At 46.3% G+C, this 21893-nt stretch overlaps 1 protein-coding gene across 1 annotated transcript in view; it reads right to left on the bottom strand.

The window, feature by feature from the left end:
- The window catches only part of LOC147332397 (uncharacterized), a 231710-nt gene that overhangs the window by 149201 nt on the left and 60616 nt on the right, over positions 1 to 21893 (bottom strand). The window lies entirely within an intron of this gene.

Below are 21893 nucleotides of genomic sequence, written 5' to 3'. Positions count from 1 at the left end.
CCGCCCCCTCAAGCGCGCCTCCGGAGGCCAAAACAGTGCCAGCAGATTGAAACTGAAAAATGGTTTGAAACCGAAAAAAAATGGATTGAAACCGAAAACTGGATTGAAACCGAAAAAAAATGGATTGGGCAGCACGGTGGCACGGTGGTTAGCACTGTTGCCGCACAGCAAGAAGGTCCTGAGTTCAATTCCACCATCAGGCCGGGGTCTTTCTGTGTGGAGTTTGCATGTTCTCCCCGTGTTTGCGTGGGTTCTCTCCGGGTACTCCGGCTTCCTCCCACCGTCCAAAGACATGCAGCTTGTGGGGATAGGTTAATTGATTAATCCAAATTGTCACTAGGTGTGAATGTGCGAGTGAATGTGAGTGCGAATGGTTGTCTGTCCCTGTGTGTTGGCCCTGCGACAGACTGGCGACCTGTCCAGGGTATACCCCGCCTCTCGCCCTATGACAGCTGGGATAGGCTCCAGCGCCCCCCGCGACCCTGAAAAGGATAAGCGGAAGCGAATGGATGGATGGAAAAAATGGATTGAAACCGAAAAATGGATTGAAACCAAAAAAAAAAAAATTGTAAGCAAAAACAAAAAAATTACAGTTTCAATTAATTGTTTTTCACTATCAATTTTTTTTCCGGTTACAATACAAGATTTTTCAGTACATTTATTTCAGTTACAATATTTTTTTTGGTTTCAATCCATTTTTCGGTTTCGTTTCAAGGTGGCATCGTTCTGATTCCATATAAAAAAAAAGAAGTCAGCACTATATTCACCATTCATCTGATTAATATTGTTTCTAAGATGTTTGTTAGAGTGAATACAGCAAAGCACCACAAAAGATGCAGCAACCAGCATTAATAGCAGAGCTACGGAGAACAAGGTTGCTCTTTAAGCTGAAGAGATGTGAGCCTGTCCATGCCTGATGGTAAATATGAAGATAGGTTTGATGCTAATTTGAATATTTTTTGCATCTAATTTTTTCAATTTAAATTATGATTGAGTAGACTGTTCATTTTCTCTTCCATAGTTGCTTTTGGACATAATCAGTGGAATAAAATGTTTTTAGCAAAACAAAGAAAACTGAATATATTATGTCACTTAAACACTGCATTTATTGCTTTTAATCTATTTAAACAGCTGGGATGCCTGGTGACGCTTTAAATGACCCCCTGATATAGGAACAACTGCCTGTGACCATTTCAACTTATCATTTCAACTTTGGTTGATAGTGAGATCACATTCATGATGGCACCACAGGAGACACCAGTGGAGAGCTTAATTGTGTGAAAAGTAAAGAAGTTCTCAATCCAGTGCAATGAAGACATTATTACAGTCACTATTACAGTAATAGTCTTAATAGATTAAGTAATATTGTCATAATACCACAGTTATGATGCAAGATAAATATAGCATAAAGGGCTGTATTCAGCCTCCCTGGGAAAGTCTATGCCAGGGTGCTGGAAAGGAGAGTTTGTCCGCTAGTCGAGCCTCGGATACAGGAGGAACAATGCGGTTTTCGTCCTGGTCGCGGAACACTGGACCAGCTCTTTATCCTCTCAAGGATACTTGAGGGTGCATGGGAGTTTGCCCAACCAGTCTACATGTGCTTTGTGGACTTGGAGAAGGCATTCGACCGTGTCCCTCGGGGTGTCCTGTGGGAGGTGCTGCAGGAGTATGGGGTGTCTGGCCCATTGCTACGGGCCATTCGATCCCTATACAACCGTTGCAAGAGCTTGGTATTGGTATTATTATCGGCATTGCCGGCAATAAGTTGGACTCGTTCCTGGTGGGTGATGGGCTCCGCCAGGGCTGCCCTTTGTCACCGGTTCTGTTCATAATTTTTATGGACAGGATTTCAAGGCGCAGCCAAGTGGCGGAGGGCTTTCACTTCGGTGGCCTCAGAATCTCATCTCTGCTTTTTGCGGATGATGTGGTTCTGTTGGCTTCATCGGGTGATGGCCTCCAGCTCGCATTGGAACGGTTCGCAGCCGAGTGTGAAGCAGCGGGAAATCTGAGGCCATGGTTCTCAGCCGGAAAAGGGTGGAGTGCACACTCCGAGTCGGGGATGAGTTCCTGCCCCAAGTGGAGGAGTTCAAGTATCTCGGGGTCTTGTTCGCGAGTGATGGGAGAAGGGAGCCAGAGATCGACAGGCGGATTGGTGCTGCGGCTGAAGTGATGCGGACGCTGCACTGGTCTGTCGTGGTGAAGAGGGAGCTGAGTGTAAAAGCGAAGCTCTCAATTTACCGATCGATCTATGTCCCTACCCTCACCTATGGCCACGAGCTGTGGGTAGTGACCGAAAGAACGAGATTACGGATACAAGTGGCAGAAATGAGCTTCCTCCGAAGGGTGGCTGGCCTCTCCCTTAGAGATAGGGTGAGAAGTTCGGCCATCTGGGAGGGGCTCAGAGTAGAGCCGCTGCTCCTCCACATCGAAAGGAGCCAGTTGAGGTGGTTCGGGCATCTGACAAGGATGCCTCCTGGGCGCCTCCTGGGTGAGGTGTTCCGGGCATGTCCCACCGGGAGGAGGCCCCGGGGCAGACCCAGGACACGCTGGAGAGATTATATCTCTTGGCTGGCCTGGGAACGCCTTGGTGTTCCCCCGGATAAGCTGGAGGAGGTGGCTGGGGAGAGGGAGGTCTGGGCTTCTCTAGTTAGGCTGCTGCCCCCACGACCCGGCCTCGGATAAAGCGGATGAAGATGGATGGATGGATGGATGGCTGTAGGATTTTGTACAGCTGTTTAAAAAATTTCAATCACTGTTGTTCTCGAGCACAATAATAAACAGCAGAATCTTCAGTCTTCAGACTGTTCATCTGCAGATACAGCTGCTGTCTGTTGTTGTCTTTGGAGATGGTAAAACGGCCTTGGACTGACTGAGAGTAGAATGCTCTGTTACCGCTCTCCCAGATTTGAGCAATCCACTCCAGCCCTTTTCCTGGAACCTGTCTGATCCAGCTCATTTCATAGCTGCTGAATGTGAATCCAGAGGCTGTACAGGTCAGTCTATGAGATTATCCTGGCCTTTTAACCACTGGTCCAGATTCTGCCAGAGTCTGCCCATCAAGACCTATCAATAGAAATAAACAGGCCGTCAAGAAAATACATTATTTTCAACATAAACAAACATAAGTACATGAAAAGAGTTTTTGTGAAGAGTTTTACCTGCACAGCAGACAGTCAGAATTAGTAGCACTGTGCTACAGACCATCTTGTTTAAGTTAGTCAGTCCACTATTGTCTCCAGAGTCGAAGCAGCCAATTAAGTAGGTGGAAGACATGTAAATATTTGCATATTTTGGGGACCTCAAACACAGGAGTACTCAAATACTTTACATTTCAAATTAATCTGAAATCATCCAATGTAACATTTTCATCGATTTCTCATCAAAAACACATTTACAAAATTTACAGAAAATTTAGTATTACATTATGCCTTAACATCTGAAAAACCGCTAACAGTTCTGATAATATGAAGTGCAAAACTATTTTTTAGACATGCTTAGTGTTTTTCATAAAAACCCAAACTGTACTGTGTTTTTGTGCGTACACATTTAAATTAACACACATGGGCTGAAACCACAAGCCATGAAGATTTTGAGACTTATTGTAAGTAATTTTGACAAAATGTATTTCACTGTTGAAATTGTATCTTCATTAAGTGTAGGATCAACACCTTATAAGCTTTACATTACATTCCTGTTTGTAATGGACTGAAACCTGCTTTCGGAGTTTTAAAGTGGTTATTTTATATTGATTTGGGTATTACCAGGCAACACATAAATATAAATGTACTTAGTGATAAATATACAAATATGACCAGATGTAATACATACAAAGTCAGATATGCTATGTAGTTGTAATAAAAAGAGGAAGTATTTTTTGTGTGACTGCTCTGTTACTGTCTCTCACTGTGGCTCTCCTGGCACAGTAATACACTGCTGTGTCCTCAGTCTTCAGATTGTTCATCTGTAGATAGACTTTACTGCTGGAGTCATCTCTGGAGATGGTGAATCTACCATGGACTGACTGGGAATAAAAGATAGGAGTACTAGGTATATCTATATAAGCAATCCACTCCTCTCCAGGTCTTTTGACAGCTGGTTCAGACTCTGTTATGGTCTGACCTTTAACACAACGTGAAACAAAGACAGCAAGAAACAGGAGTGTTAGCCTTCTGTAAGCCAAATTGAAAGTGTGTCGAGTTTGTTTACAGCTCTGCAGAACTCCTTTAACCTCCTAAGACCCGAACTGCTTCATGGCATGCATTTTTAATTTCTCTTTGCTATTTCGGCTGATTGGGACCTGATGAATGTAAAAACAAAGAATTACGTTTTTTTGTTTGTTTGTTTTTTACCTGATTTTTGTTTCTGTGAAGAATGAGAGCCACATATCAGGACTTCACTTTAAATTTCGATAGGGAGCCAACATACACACACCCACAACGGACAACTGTACCCTCAAACACACAATAATAACATGGACTGAATCACCACTCACAACCACTAGCACTTTATATAGCCTCTGTAGAAATTATCTACACCCTCACTTATCTTAACTGCACTACTGTATAGCTCTGTGTAAATAATCATTCTGTACATTCGATAATCTTTAATCCTACAACTGTTTACAACTTGCATAGTTCCCATTTCTGTATAGCTGTATATCTCAGATTTCTGTAAAGTTATTTATTTCATATTCTGTATAGTTTTTCATATTTATATCCTGTTCATAGCCTGTACATAGCTTGTACTCACTACAGCCTGTACATACTTATAGTTATAGAATATTCACAACATACTTCATACCGTGTACATTATAACATACCATAATAGACCCATTTCTGTAATATACTTACATATCTATACTATTGCTAATATATATTGTAATATATCTGTCCGAAAGTCTCCTTATATTTCAATTGCATCGCTATAAGTGCAGTGTTCATTTCTGCTGATAAGTTCCACTTTGTTCTTACTGTTTGCTGCGGTGATGACGTCACATGCTTTTACGACGCTCCTGCCGTATCACGAGTCCGAGGAGCACTAGCCATGTTTTTCTCCATGAGTGTGGGGGAATAGCGATCTCCAGCCGTGTGCGTTCCTGTGCAAATGTGAGTCAAAATCCCTCCAGTTCTACGAGTCTATTTCCACTTATAGCACGGGTTGTACTTTGACGTTGATTACAGGGGGTTTATGCTAGGAGATTTATCGAGATTGGTAGAGGCATGTGACTTACCACCGTAGCATTTGTTGCGGGTTGGATCTGTGTACTACGGTTGAGTTATTTAGCCACTAGAGGGCACTGAAGACCATGTAATTGCCGACCTTTCCTAATCTGGGGGCATTAGGTCTTTTCTGTTGTCTGAGATATGTAGATATTCTTGTTTCCTGCCTGTTTAAATGGGATTGTGGGACTTTCTTATGTCAGAGCATTCAGCTGATTATTTGTGTTACAGTTCATTATATTGGCATGATGTTGGGAACTGATGATTGTTATATTTACATGTGAACATTGTTTCTCCTTGTTTCTTGTTATTCAGAACCACACGTCTGTCCACCCCTCCCACATTCGTTAAGTATGCCTACTGCTGTACTGTTGAGCTGCTATTAACTTCCATTAAAGTATATCTGGACATCACTCTCTGTGCCCTACTCTCTGAGTAGGGCACAGAGTTATCTCTGGGAGCTATCATCCCAGCATCCCAGAGATAACTCTCTAACAGGTGGTCCTTCGAGCCGGAGAGATAGCTACTCTGAGGACGACATGGAGTTTAAGCACCAGGATATCCCTGACATATCCGTGCGACGGAAAACTCAGCGAGAGAGACATCTCCCGGCTTACTTTGATGATTATGAAGTTGAATATCAACCCAGATCAGGTACATCTACTGATAAACCAACAGCAGGTGCAGAGGCAGGGATGGCTATAGATCAGTGCTCTGCCAGGCAGCGCGCGACCTCTTCACGATCACATGCCTCAGGTTCTCAATGCAGTAAACCTAGATCCCAGGCTAGTGGTCACTCACCTTCGGGAGGCTCTATCATCGCAGGGCTAACTGATTTGCAGACAGCGATGTTGGAAGAGAAGATGAAGGGCATGGAGCTAGCAGAATTGCAGCGGCAGATGATGGAAGAGAGTCTAGCTGAGGAACAGTGTTTAATCTTGGATGCTCAGGCCCGGGAAGCCCTCAGTAAGAAGGAAGAACTATACATGCAGCAAGAAAGGCAAAGACGTCAATTAGACGAAGAGGCACGTACTGCTCACAACACCAGAGAATCTATTAGCAGACGTCTATCAATGCAGCGTCGACTCAAAGAGAAAGAGATGGAGCTGAAGAAAGCTTCCCTCATTGCTGCTTTTCTTCGGGATCAAGAAGATGGGCTGCCAGCAGCTAGACCTTTAAATAACTGTGAGTATGACTCGGGCCTTCAGGCTTGCAGCAGTGGGGTAAACTCCCAAGTGAATCTGTCAGAGCAGCCAGCACATAACGGACAGCAACGTAATATGACCAGCTATGCGAATGCCTTCCCACCTTCGATCTTGCCAGTGGATGCATCAGTACCAGATTCGCAGCCCTTCCATCCCACCAGCTCCTCGGCTGACCTGGAGCCAGTGTCTGAACCTCTCCATGAGTGTCCAACGCAACATATCAGCCCTGCTATGGACACTCCCTCAGCTGGTCATCAGTATGGTCAGCAGCCAGGTGGAAATCACCCCCCTATTACCTACTCGACTCAGACTCTCCGACCTGCAGCAGAGGACAGCTCTAATATCCCTAACCGACAATCACAGCCTCCTGGAAAGGTGAAACATCAGGGATGGCTTCCTCCAGTGCCATACGCAACACCCAGTCAGTTTCTACCGCTTCCTGATTTACCGTCCCGCCTGCGGGATAAAGTTGGACCAGCTGGCTGTGGGCCCACGGCGCCGTCTTTACAGTCCGAGATTCCGTTGCCACCTACTGACAGCAATGGCAACAACTTGATGGAACTGCTAATCGCCAGCTCGTATGGGATCCCCAAGCCAGCACTACCTTCTTTCGCCAGTGGTAAGGAAAGTGATTTTGCGCTTCTTAAGATGGCTCTGGACAGTCTGCTTGGCAGCCATACTCATCTCACAGAGCAGTTCAAATATCGAATCCTTCTGGAGCAGTTAAAACTACCAAGTGCTCACAAACTAGCACAAGCATATATGCATGATCCCCTGCCATATACTACAGCACTCCAGGCTCTCCAAGACAAATATGGTCAACCTCGTCAGCTCGTACAGAGTGAGCTTGGATCTATCCTGAACTCTCCCCAAATCCGGGTGGGGGACCCAGAAGCCTTCGACAATTTTGCTCTGGATGTGCAAGCTTTAGTAGGTATGCTTCGATCACTGGAAGGTGAAAACGGCTACGAACTGCGATGCGGCTCGCATGTCGATAAGTTACTGAGTAAGCTCCCAGCAAGCTACAGAGATGGGTTTGTTGAGTACAGCCTCAGTCGTGGGATACTGAGAACTGGAACTGACAAGACATATACCCTGCCAGATTTTTCGGCCTGGCTCCAAGTGAAGTCGCAGGCCAAGCGCATATCTAGTAGGGCAGCCGACATGTTTCAGGACCAGACCAAACAAGGTCAGAAAGGCAGGAAAAGCCAAAGATATCCTTCCACTGTGTATTACAACACAGACAACAGGAAGGGGGATGGAGCTCATCTGGAACCAGGTCATCGGACACCTCCCATTAAAGGGAAGATTAAGCCAAAACCTTACTGTCCATACTGTGACACCCGTGAGCACTACCTTAATCTCTGCCCCAAAATTTAAGACCCTGTCCACCACCCAAATTGCAGAGTGGATCAAAGATAAAGGTTGTTGGCGTTGTGGACGGAATCACGCACCTGATGTGTGCAGCCTGAAGGCACCCTGTAAAGTGTGCAAACAGCAACATCTTACAGTGCTGCATGAGGTTTGCCAACAGGAGCCCAGGAAAGTCCTGATGGTTGGCACTGCCCCAGATACGTCCACCATCTACATTGATCACCCAAACCATCCTCATAAGGTCCTGCTAAAGGTTGTGAAGGTGTGTCTGTACAATGCTGAGTATTCATTGGAGACCTTTGCTGTACTAGATGACGGTTCGGAACGATCCATCATCCTACCACCAGCCGTGCAGCACCTCAATCTAGGGAAGGAAGGCGAGACACTTCCATTAAGAACTGTTCGTCAGGATGTGATTCACCTGCAAGGGGCCTCGGTCTCCTTTGAGATTTCCCCTGCCCATGATCCTAAGGTGAGATACCACATCCATCATGCCTTCACTGCTGACAAACTGGGCCTCTCCGAGCACAGTTATCCGGTTAAGGCACTCATGCAAAAATATGCACACCTGCAGGGTCTCCCACTTGCCCCGGTCGACAGGGTGCAGCCTTTAGTCCTTATAGGCTCAGACTTCCCTCATCTGCTTGTCCCAACGAAGCCTGTATGGTCTGGCCCTCCTGGGGGTCCATTGGCAGTCTGTACCCGCCTTGGATGGGCTCTGCAGGGTCCAGCTAACGTAGCCCAGTTCGCTGTGGAAGAGCAACGGTGTCTCTTTACTGGGTCCCCAAACAATGATCTCCTTCAACATGTAGAACGATTGTGGAAGGCAGATGTACTCCCATACACAAATGTGAAGACCGCGACACGTTCTAAGGAAGATCAGAAAGCACTTGAAGCTCTTGAGCAGCGCACAACCAGAGTGCAGGTGGAGGGAGTGACAAGATATGCAACGCCCCTCCTCCGTCGCAAAGACAGTCCTCGCCTCTGGGCACCCAGGCTGGCCTTGCTACCACAGCTACGGAGTACTGAACGTCGGATAGCGAGAGACCCAGGGCAGGCTGAAACCTATTGTCAGGAAGTGCATAAACTGGAGGTGGTAGGCTATGTTGAGAAACTATCACCTGAGAAGGTGGATTGTTCGGGCGAGTCATGGTATCTACCCCAACATGTAGTTCACCACAACAACAAGGCTAGACTTGTATTCAACTGCTCATACCAATACAACGGGCTCAGCCTCAACAGCCAGTTGCTTCCGGGTCCAATTCTGGGACCTTCACTGCTTGGGGTCCTCCTCTGCTTCAGGGAGCATACTGTGGCCATAAGTGGTGACATCAAGGCAATGTTCCACCAAATTCGGTTGCTGCCCGAGGACAAACCTCTGCTCCGCTTCCTATGGAGGTCTATGAGGAAGGATGAGGAGCCAAGCGTGTACGAGTGGCAGGTTCTGCCTTTTGGTACAACGTGCAGTCCTTGTTGTGCCACCTATGCCCTCCAAAGACATGTCAGGGACAACAGCCAGGGTAATGAAGATATCTTGGACACGGTGGAGAGGGCCTTCTATGTAGATAACTGTTTGCATAGTCTCCAATCTGCAGAGGAGGCTAAGACACTCATAGATCGGATGCGGGAGTTACTCGCCAAAGGGGGATTCGAGATTAGGCAATGGGCCAGTAATGTTCCATCGGTGGTGGAGCACCTACCAATGGAAGCTAAAGCAGCCAGCACAGAGCTTTGGCTCTCCCAGCACAGCCAAGACCCAGAAGAACCGGCTCTGGGCCTTCGTTGGAACTGTCTCACTGACCGCCTTGGATACAGGCATCGACTTGTGGAGTACTCTCTGCCCACACTGAGAAATGTTTACCGGGTGATGGCATCACAATATGATCCTCTGGGCTTCCTCATACCCTTCTCAACTCGAGCAAAGGTTCTAATTCAGGATATTTGGAAGGCAGGAGTTGGATGGGATGAACAAATCCATCCTACGGCCTTACTAGACAGATGGGCACAGTGGGAGAAGGAACTAGTGAACTTGCCACAGGTGGAACTACCAAGATGCTGTCCCACCAAGAGCCGACGTCGGGAGACCGGATAGAGGGGCTCACATATTTTGTGATGCCTCCGAAAGAGCCTATGGAGCAGTAGCCTATCTGCGAACACAGGACTCCCAAGGCGACGTCCACGTGGCATTCATGATGGCGAGGTCAAGAGTAAGCCCCCGGAAACAGATTTCTATGCCACGTTTGGAGTTATGTGCAGCTCTTGCCGGAGCCCAACTGGCTAGAGTACTGAAGACCGAGCTGGCATTTCAACCCAGTGACATCACCCTATGGAGCGACTCAACAACCGTTTTGACCTGGATCCAATCTGATTCATGCCGCTATAAGGTCTTTGTTGGTACCAGGATTGCCGAAATACAAGATCTTACTGAGGTGTCAAGTTGGAGATATGTCAACACCAAGGACAATCCGGCTGATGACCTCACGCGAGGGAAAACCCTTCTCGAGCTGAGTCAACCAAACCGTTGGACTCAGGGCCCACCTTTCCTTTTAACGAACCCTGATACCTGGCCAACTCTCCATGAAGGTGAAGGTCAAGAAGACGATGGGGAGCTGAGAGGAACAGCATTCTGTGGAACCACCACCACATGCAGTCCACAGCAAACGGTGCCAATTTCCAATTTTGGCAAATGGAGTGAAGCGGTTAAGGCTACCCATCGGATCCTTCATGGGGCGGCTGCTGATCACGAAAACCATGTCATGACTGCTACAGATGTATCAGCTGCTGAGCTGCATCTCCTGAAACAAGCTCAAAATGATAGCTTCCCCGAAGAATTACAGACCCTGGCTGCTGGTAAGGCAATTCTTAAGCAGTGTCGCCTGCTAACACTTGCTCCAGAGTATGATCCGGCTATTGGACTGATAAGAGTTGGGGGAAGACTCAGAAGAGCAGAAGGTCTGGACTTGGATGCCATGCACCCCATAGTCCTTGATCCGCAGCATCCGGTGACTAAACTACTGATCAGGCAATATGATGAGCAGCTGTTGCACCCTGGGCCAGAACGAGTGTTCGGGGAGATGAGGAGAAAATATTGGATTCTCCGAGGAAGGGAGGCAATCAAGCGGCACCAGCACAGCTGTGGTGAGTGTCGAAGGTGGCGAGCCAGTCCTGATATTCCTCGGATGGCAGATCTACCCCCCGCGAGGCTGCGCCTATACAAACCACCCTTTTGGTCCACTGGGGTCGACTGCTTTGGCCCTTACAACATCAAAGTGGGACGGCGCACTGAAAAGCGCTGGGGTATCATATTCAAATGCATGACTACGAGCTGTGTGCATCTTGACCTGTTGGACAGCATAGATACCGATGCCTTTCTCATGGCTCTGCGTCTGTTTATTGCACGCCGGGGCAAGCCATATGAGATCCTATCTGACTGTGGTACCAACTTCAGGGGGGGAGAGACCGAACTGCGGTCTAGTTTCTCAGCTCTTGAAGCCCCCATTAAAGAGCAGCAGGCGGAGCAGAGGATTGAGTTCCGGTTTAATCCACCAGGTTCCCCCCATTTTGGAGGTACTTGGGAACGGGAGATAAGGTCTGTGAAGACAGCTCTTCAAGTGGTGTTGGGAGGCCATACGGTGACAGAGGCAGTTTTGCAAACTGTGCTGATCGAAGTGGAAGGGATCATTAATGCAAAGCCTCTCGGGTATGTCTCTTCGGATGTAGCGGATCCGGATCCAGTCACACCCAACTTATTGCTAATGGGGCGACGAGATGCATCACTCCCCCAGGTGATTTATGCTTCGAGTGAGATGCTGGGAAGACGGCGATGGCGCAATAGTCAGATTCTGGCGGACCATTTTTGGTCCAACTTCCTGCGTCACCATCTGCCGGATCTTCAGAGGAGGCAAAGATGGCAGGGTGAAACTGACAACTTGACCATGGGACAAGTGGTTATGGTAGTTGACTCACAACTACCGCGAGCGCAGTGGCCCATCGGAAAGGTGGTCAAGGCCTGTCCAGGGCCAGACGGTCGAGTGAGAGCGGCTGAGGTGACAATCAAGGGACAGACATATCTTCGACCAGTTGCCAGATTAGTCAGACTCTCAGCCTGGGAGGATGATGAGGACTGTAAACCCAATGATGCTTAGACTTTCGGTTGAGGGGCAAATTTATTACTTAAATTTGGGGGCGGCTGTGTCCGAAAGTCTCCTTATATTTCAATTGCATCGCTATAAGTGCAGTGTTCATTTCTGCTGATAAGTTCCACTTTGTTCTTACTATTTGCTGCGGTGATGACGTCACATGCTTTTACGACGCTCCTGCCGTATCACGAGTCCGAGGAGCACTAGCCATGTTTTTCTCCATGAGTGTGGGGGAATAGCGATCTCCAGCCGTGTGCGTTCCTGTGCAAATGTGAGTCAAAATCCCTCCAGTTCTACGAGTCTATTTCCACTTATAGCACGGGTTGTACTTTGACGTTGATTACAGGGGGTTTATGCTAGGAGATTTATCGAGATTGGTAGAGGCATGTGACTTACCACCGTAGCATTTGTTGCGGGTTGGATCTGTGTACTACGGTTGAGTTATTTAGCCACTAGAGGGCACTGAAGACCATGTAATTGCCGACCTTTCCTAATCTGGGGGCATTAGGTCTTTTCTGTTGTCTGAGATATGTAGATATTCTTGTTTCCTGCCTGTTTAAATGGGATTGTGGGACTTTTATGTCAGAGCATTCAGCTGATTATTTATGTTACAGTTCATTATATTGGCATGATGTTGGGAACTGATGATTGTTATATTTACATGTGAACATTGTTTCTCCTTGTTTCTTGTTATTCAGAACCACACGTCTGTCCACCCCTCCCACATTCGTTAAGTATGCCTACTGCTGTACTGTTGAGCTGCTATTAACTTCCATTAAAGTATATCTAGACATCACTCTCTGTGCCCTACTCTCTGACCGGAGTTTAAGTCCTGAGGGAGCTATCATCCCAGCATCCCAGAGATAACTCTCTAACAATATCTATATCACTAAAGCACTTCTGGATGGATGCAAACTGCATTTCGTTGCCCTGTACCTGTGCATGTGCAATGACAATAAAGTTGAATTCTATTCTATTCTATTCTACAAGTACAAATGTCTCTCAAAGACGTTTTGTAAATGTGGCTACTCCACACTGTGACACATGTTTATTCAAAACCCTATGTCACTGTGCAGCCTTCACCCATTATGAACGACAAATAATTTGTCAATTAAAAATGTTAAAAGGGGACAAAATATAGTGCTATTTTAGTAACCATTGTATTTTCATGAATATAAATTCACACTGTTTAAAGACAGGATTCATTAATTCAAATAAAAGAAACAAACAACAAGAAAATCCAAAAATAATAATCTAGCAGCAATAATAATCTAACTTAATGAGAAGATTTACTATTGAGTTATTACTATTGCATGCATTGTCTTTGCAGTTATAGCAAACACATTTAAAAAAAGTTTTTTGTTTGCTGTATTCTTATAATTTGCAATTTTTTCTTTTTTTTTTCATTTTCACTATTGCTGCACCTATTTCCTCATTTTTACCATGTATTAAAAATGCATACTGTATATTAGTAATTAATAAATGAACAATTAATGATTACATTATTTGTAAGTATGTGTTTTAGAAAAAAAATTTATTACTTTTACCGAATCAGTACTGTGCGTTACAATTAACAGGATAGAAGAAGAAGCTAGAGATGGTGTACTGTCTTTCCCTCTTCACACTGCACAGAAGAGGAACCGGCAGCAAGGTTCAACACTTTTCTTCCATCAAGACTCTGAAGACCATTACTCTTTGTCCACAGGTTTAATGATGTAGAAAGTGTGAAACTGAAACAAACATAACACAATTATAATTACAGTATATTCTTTAAATCTTACATATACACTGTACCTACAAGTCTACAATAATCTAAATCAACATAGCGTAGCACTTTAGCTGCAAGAATAAGCATTAGCCGTGCTCTAAACATGTGGTTTCAACAACGTATCAAAGTTACACATTAAACTTCCCTCATGTCACAAAATACAACCACAGAACTACAGATAAGCATCAAATAAACAATATACATACAGACGATGCTCCAAAAGACGAAGGATTGAAGGCAGATGCATGTGGATTCATGGCAGTCTCCTTGGCCATGTGCAAACTTCACTAAACCTTACTACTTCCTGCTTCCTGTGATGTCACCAGGTATCAGAACTCTTAAAGGGACAGCTGCCCTAACACTATCGGCACACTCCCCGCCTGGCATGTTAGAATGCCACAACTAACACACAATACAGAACGGTTATACATGGTTATATATGTATATAGATATAGAGTAACAGTTCAGTCTTTGTCTGGATGTAACAGAAGAATGAGCTCCGACACAGGTCTCAAAAATACTTTTGTCCCATCTTGCCTGGATACCTTCACCTCCGCTGTGCGGACCTTATTGTCCTGGCTAGGGAAGACTTGGGTGATTACTCCAAGAGGCCATTCATTTCTCTTGAGCTGCTGATCTCTGAGAAGTACAATGCTCCCAGGCTCCAGATTGGGGTGACTGTCCTGCCACTTTCTTCTTGGCTGCAGTGAAGAAAGATACTGTCGTCTCCATTTGCTCCAGAAAGTCTGGGCCAGATGCTGCACCTGACGCCATTGTTGTTTACACATATCTTTGACATTGGAGTCTTCAGGTGGAGCTGATGGAGTGCCCATCTTCTGAGTTAAGAGAGTGGCTGGGGTTAGTAGAACTGGGTCACTTGGATCAGTAGATACTGGTATGAGAGGCCTGGCATTGATAATTGCCACCACTTCTGCCATCAGCGTAGTAAGGACCTCATGCGTCAAGTTTGATGTCTCAAGATGCAGGAACATTGAATCGAGGATTCTTTTGGCTATTCCTATCATCCTCTCCCATGTGCCACCCATGTGAGACGCATGTGGAGGATTAAAGACCCATGCACAACCTTTTCCAGCTAGGTACTTCTCAACAGACGTGGAATCAATATTGGATGGAATCTTTAGTTCAGTTGACGCACCCACGAAGTTTGTGCCTCTGTCCGAACGTATTTGTTTCACAGGACCTCGAATAGCTAGAAACCTCCTGAGGGCATTGATGAAGCATGAGGTGTCCAGAGATTCTATGACCTCTATGTGGACTGCTCTAACGGCCATACAAGTGAATATAACTGCCCATCTCTTACTATGGGAGAGACCACCTCTTGTACGCCGTGTAACAACACTCCATGGGCCAAACACGTCCAGTCCAACGTAGGTAAATGGAGGTTCCATAGAGAGGCGATCTGATGGCAGGTCAGCCATCTTTTGTTGTTCAGGGAGGCCGCGGAGCTTTCGACATGTGACACAATGGTGGATGACAGTGCTCACCAATCGCTTCATACCTATTATCCAGTAGCCTGCTGCACGGATGGCACCCTCTGTGAAGTGGCGTCCCTGGTGCAGGGTTTGTTCATGGAAATGTCTGACCAGCAATGTTGCAATATGGTACTTACAAGGAATGATCTTAGGGTTCTTTTCTTCATGAGGAACCTCTCCATGTCTTATCCGACCACCAACTCTGAGGACGTTGTGTGCGTCAATGAAGGGATCCAGGGTCCTAAGAGGACTCCCCTGAGGGATCACCTTATTCTTTTTGAGACAGGCCAACTCTTCAGCATATGCCTCTTCCTGCACAGTTTGAATAATGACGTGCTCTGATAAACTGAGTTGATCAGGTGTACCTGCTTTCTGACAGAAATGCCACCCCTTGCATTGCATGGTCCCTTTGACCTTACGTGTGTGAAAGCTGTTCACAATGTGAAGGAGATTAGCAATGGCACGTTTCAAAGCTTGCCAGGAAGAAAATTTGGAGAAACGGTGGGACCCAAGTAGTGTGCGAGAAGCCTGTGTTTGCAAAGTAGAGATTTGCGGGCGGATCTCAGCGTCCATGTTTGCATCCACAAGCTCAAAGGATTCTGGTTCTAGAGAATCTTGCATAGGCTCAGTCAGAAAAGGAGGTCCAGTGAGCCAAGAGGTATCTGAGAGAAAGGCAGCCGGTACAGACCTTGTCGCACAGTCTGCTGGATTTTCCCCTGTAGACACGTACTTCCACTGCTTAGGATGAGAGGACCTTCTGATGCGGACAATACGATTGCTGACATACACATAAAAGCGTCTTGTCTCGTTATTTATGTATCCGAGCACTACTTTGCTATCAGTGTAGAAGGTGATAGCATCGATGCGCATGTCAAGCTCTGATGATATGAAATCTGCTAACTCCACGGCAAGTACAGCTGCACAAAGCTCAAGTCTGGGGATTGTGTGTTCAGGTCTGGGTGCCAGCTTCGCCTTACCCATAACAAAGCCAGTATGAGTATTCCCTGCTTCGTCCACCACCCTGAGATAGGCAACTGCTGCAATAGCCATTGTTGATGCATCAGAAAAAACAAACAGTTCTCTCCTCTTTGTTGTTGAAAGAAAGGCTTTGGTATAGGCTCTTGGGATCATCACGCCACTTAGGTCTTTTAGTGAATCCCGCCAAGACTTCCATTGTTCCTGCATCCCTTCAGGGAGCTGAGAATCCCAGTCACATCTTTGTTGTGTGAGCTCTCTTAGAATGTGCTTCCCTTGAATGGTCACGGGAGCCACAAATCCCAAGGGGTCATACACGCTATTTACCACTGATAGGATGCCTCGGCGTGTGAAAGGCTTCTCTTCTTTGTTGACTTTAAAAACAAACATGTCGGACTCCAAGTTCCAATTTAGTCCCAAGCTGCGCTGTACAGGTAGAATATCTGAGCTCAGATCCAAATCCTTCAAGTCATTTGCGCGATCTTCAGGTGGGAAAGCCTCCATGACCTCTTTGTTGTTAGAGGCGATTTTGTGGAGCCTCAGGTTGGAGTTTGCCAGAACATCCTGAGTTTTCTTCAACAGACAGACAGCACTTTTTACACTTGAAAAAGATTTAAGTGCATCATCGACATAAAAGTCATGGCAAACAAACTGTTTCACCTCGGGGTCATGATGTGGTCCTCCATCCATCGTGGACTGCCTGAGGCAGTAAATGGCAACCGCTGGACTAGGACTATTACCGAACACATGTACAGTCATGCGGTACTCAATGACATCCTGTGTAGGACTGTTGTCTCTGAACCAGAAGAACCGTAGGAAGTTACGATCTTCTTCTCTCACAAGAAAGGAATGAAACATCTGCTTGATGTCTGCAGTTACTGCAATGGCATCCTTGCGAAACCTCATCAGAACTCCCAGAAGTAGGTTGTTGAGGTCAGGTCCTTTCAAGAGAACATCATTCAGAGACACTCCCTCATGCTGTGCACTTGAGTCAAAAACAACACGGATGTTGCCAGGCTTCTTTGGGTGGTACACTCCAAAAATAGGTAAATACCATCGTTCCTGGTTTGGAGTGAGAGGAGGAGCAACTTCAGCATGACCATTTTCGAATATTTTCCCCATGAATGAGAAGAAATGTTGGGACATCTCAGGTTTCCTTGCTAAGTTGCGTTTGAGGGAGCTGAAGCGGTTAAGAGCTTGCTGCCTGTTATCAGGGAGGTGTCGCCTTGGCTGCCTAAATGGCAAAGGAGCTACCCAGCTGTTACTGGCATCCTTCTTGAGCTCTCGTTTCATTATTGCCATAAAGGCAAGATCTTCAAACGATGGTGCTGGTTTATTATCCTCTTGAGTAAGCTGGAACACTGTGCAGCCTAGCCCACCATCTTCTACATCATAGGCACACTTTGAATGTTCGGGACCATATCTCTCTTTAACCTGGAGAACACTCGGACATGGTTCAAAAATAGTAGGACGAGACTGTTCAAGAGCATTGGTGAAGTACGTGTTCACACTGCGTGGCTTGTGAACACGTCCCAAACAGACATTGCCCACAATCACCCATCCCAACTCAAGTTTCTGAGCATAGGGGGCATCAGGCGGGCCATTGATGTATTTGTGAACCTTATGAAGTCTAATGACGTCACGTCCAAGTAAGAGCATAATGGGAACATCAGGTTCAAACTCTGGAATAAGGTGAGCAACTGGTTTTAGATGATCATGGAGGAGAGCAGCACTTGGTGATGGAATCTCTGCTCTGTTGTCTGGTATCTCACTACACTCCAACAGGCCTGGTAGTAGCTGAACTGTTTTACAATCCATTGACTCTATACAGAAGCCTGAAGCTATCCTCCCCATGTTCTCAGTCACACCAGAGCATGTCTTCAGTGTGTAAGATGCAGTAGGGCATTGCAAGTCAAACTTCTCAAAGAAATCTGAGTGAGCCAAAGATCTATTACTCTGCTCATCTATAATAACATAGGCCTTTATGGCCTTTTCACGTTCTCCTTTAGGATAGACTCTGGCCAGGCAGATCTTGGAGCAGTTCTTAACAGTGCGGTCCTCTCCACAGATCTCGGTACACTGAGCAGTAACTTCTGAAGTTTGTGTGGGTTCTAGCTCCCCGCCATGCTCCAAAGGCATGCTTATGTTCTTTATCCACGGTGCCTGACCTGGATGTAGAGCAGATGAGTGTCTATCACTGTTGCATTCAGTGCACTTAATGATACTTTGGCATTCCCTCGCGGTGTGCGTTGAGGAGTTGCAACACTTAAAACAGATGCCATTCTCCCTGAGAAAGTTCATTCTTTCTTCGAAGTGTTTCTCTCGAAAGGCACGACACTTTTGTAATGTGTGAGGTTTCTTATGTATAGGACATCTCCTATCTGGATCCTCCACGTTCTTTTTGTTTCTGTTGTCTGAGCGAGCAGCAGGTGACACTTCTGTTTTGTTGACTAAAATCTCCCTTTGTCTACTGTTTTTCCAAGGAGGTTTTTCCATTTTAACCATCTCGGTTTGAGAAACAAAGTTGAAACTTGGATCATTCCTCATCTGTGCTTGCTGGTAGATGAAAGAAACGAACACTGAGAATGGGGGGAATGTTACACAATGTGATTGTTTGTAACTGGATCCATGAGAAAGCCATTTTTCTTGTATACCATATGGTAATTTTTGGGCTATTGCATTTACACCTCTGGGGGTATCAAGATACAAAAGACCAGGCAGATCTCCCTCGGCCTTGGCGGCATCTAGTTCCATCAGTAAATCACTGAGGTCCCGGAGCTTGGAGTAGTCTTTATTGCCAATTTTGGGGAAACTATCCAGTTTTTGGAACAAAGCTTTCTCAATAGCTTCAGATGAACCGTAAGAAGCATCTAGTCGGTTCCAGATCATGCTCAGCCCTTTAGCTGGTTGATTTATGTGGATGGACCTAATACGCTTTGCATGCTCAGCTGATTCACTTCCCAGCCATTTGACAAGACGATTCATTTCTTCATCACTTGTTAGATTCAAGTCTCTCACCGCATTCTGGAATGAACGTCGCCAGGCCCTGTAGTTTTCAAGTCTATCGTTAAATTGTAGTAGACCACTTGTAACGAGCTCACGTCGTGCTAGAAATCTGACAAAGTCTGTCACATGTGGATCAGTGGAGTAACTAGGCCGCTGAGATGGGTGATGGGGAAGAGCTTCCATGGCGCTGTTGGTCTTCCAGGGTGGCTGATGTGCAGTTACACTGCATGAAGGCCTTAGAAAATCTTCATAATCATTTTCTTTGAGTACTCCGTAGTAGTGGTGCTCTGTCTGTTGAGCTGAGTTGCGATTCACATCTGATGTGACAAAGGGATTAAGGCTATTTTGTTTACGTGGAGGAGGCAGTGGAGTATCGAAGACAGTAATAGCAGCGTTGGGGGGACCATCACTCAGAGAATTGAGACGGGGCATGCACACCGTATTATGCAAAGGTTCCTCAGGAAGCGGCTGCTGTGTCTCATCCTGCAAGGGTAAATCCTCCTGTGATGCCATCTGGATGTCTCTTGATACTTCAGCTTGTTTCTCCACATACTCTTTTGTACGCTCAACAGAGTCGACTGATGTTGCAATGAGAGGAAGTTTACAACTGTGTTTTCCTTCACTAACGCCAACCGCTGCTTCTAAAGCTTCTGCCTTTGCTACAGCTGCAGCAGTTTCCTTTTCTGTGGTCAGCATTTCTATAGAAGCTTCCAGACGAGCCTTTTCCATTTTTAACTTCATTTCTTGCTCTGCAAACGCTAATCGTGCCTTTGCTGCTTCAGCATTAGCCCTAGCTCTTGCAGCTGCAGTGCTGGTAGCCGATCCATGAGAACGTGTGGTTGACATAGAAGCATAAGACCGTGTCTTCACTGACGATGGCTTTGAATCCATAGTGTAGGCAAGTAGAGGCTATGTAGCGTGGTAGCTGTTGTCACATGCACTGTGTTACCTTGTCTGTAACTCAACGTCTTTTCACTGTACTGTCTTTCCCTCTTCACACTGCACAGAAGAGGAACTGGCAGCAAGGTTCAACACTTTTCTTCCATCAAGACTCTGAAGACCATTACTCTTTGTCCACAGGTTTAATGATGTAGAAAGTGTGAAACTGAAACAAACATAACACAATTATAATTACAGTATATTCTTTAAATCTTACATATACACTGTACCTACAAGTCTACAATAATCTAAATCAACATAGCGTAGCACTTTAGCTGCAAGAATAAGCATTAGCCGTGCTCTAAACATGTGGTTTCAACAACGTATCAAAGTTACACATTAAACTTCCCTCATGTCACAAAATACAACCACAGAACTACAGATAAGCATCAAATAAACAATATACATACAGACGATGCTCCAAAAGACGAAGGATTGAAGGCAGATGCATGTGGATTCATGGCAGTCTCCTTGGCCATGTGCAAACTTCACTAAACCTTACTACTTCCTGCTTCCTGTGATGTCACCAGGTATCAGAACTCTTAAAGGGACAGCTGCCCTAACACTATCGGCACAGATGGGTTTCTTTATGTGGTATTAAGACAACTTAAGCTAAGGGTTAGTAATGTCACATGAATGCGCTACTGCCCTCTGTGGAGTATGAGAACAAAGTGCTTGCAAGTGAGAGCATGGCTTCGGACGGACCATATGTCTCTTTACTTGTCTAACTAATTGCAGCGTTACAGGTTCCAGGAACACTGTGCTTCATGCATGATAAAGGAGCAGTCGTTCAACTGGGCCTTGTAAGGTTGATGAAGAGAGTGTACTTTAAAGGACAAACACTGTGGAATTCCCAGTACCAGTGCGGTCGTGGGTTTTTCTTATTGTCATGCTGTGTGTTTCTACCACCTCCTCTCAACCACTGAGTACAACCCATGTTACTATACTTAACCCTTGTGCGCCCGCCTGTTCTCGGGGCGTGGGTCGTGGTATTATGTGTGTGTTATTATGATGATGATGATAGTGGTGATGATGGGGGGTCGTAGTGACCCCCTCGGGGCGTATGTGTTATGATGATAGGGTGGGGTTCATAGTGACCCCCTCGGAGCGTATGTGTTATGACGATGATAGAGGGTCGTAGTGACCCCCTCGGAGCATATGTGTTATGATGATAGGGTGGGGTTCGTAGTGACCCCCTCGGAGCATATGTGTTATGATGATAGGGTGGGGTTCGTAGTGACCCCCTCGGAGCGTATGTGTTATGACGATGATAGGGGGTCGTAGTGACCCCCTCGGAGCATATGTGTTATGACGATAGGGTGGGGTGGGGGCGGTGTTTGGGGTCGCTCGGATCCCCGAGGGGCGCTTGTGTTATTACGATGTTGGTGGCGTCTGGGAAGCAGCGGTGCGTGAAGCGGCGCAGTTAGGACAGTATGTGACGGCGCAGTTGGTGCACACGTGCGCTCGGCACTCGCGGCACAGGATCTTGGTCTTGACGTCTTTGCTCCTGGGACACACGCGGCACCTTCGCCTCTTGACCGGAGAGGAGTCGCGTGGCGTAGCGCTGGCGGTGCGAGTAGGCCTCCTCGCGCTAACGCCCTGGCTTCGAGCATGGGGCGCACGAGTGCTTTGCCCAGTCGCTCGAGGAAGAGCCTTCGTTTGTTGAGCTTGCCCGCCATCCAGTCGGGGTGAATTTCCCTCCAGAGCATGAACGCGTTGTAGGCCGCGACGTCGACCATGTTGTGGAAAAGGGCCATGGGCCACCTGCAGGTCTT

This window comes from Aulonocara sp. 'chitande type north' Nkhata Bay, linkage group LG4 (genome assembly GCF_057382095.1).
Source record: "Aulonocara sp. 'chitande type north' Nkhata Bay isolate Kocher_YH1m ecotype deep benthic linkage group LG4, A_spYH_male_GT1.1, whole genome shotgun sequence".
NCBI lineage: Eukaryota > Metazoa > Chordata > Actinopteri > Cichliformes > Cichlidae > Aulonocara > Aulonocara sp. 'chitande type north' Nkhata Bay.
Note: the sequence above shows the minus strand (reverse complement) of the source record. Positions and strands in the feature narration are given on the sequence as shown.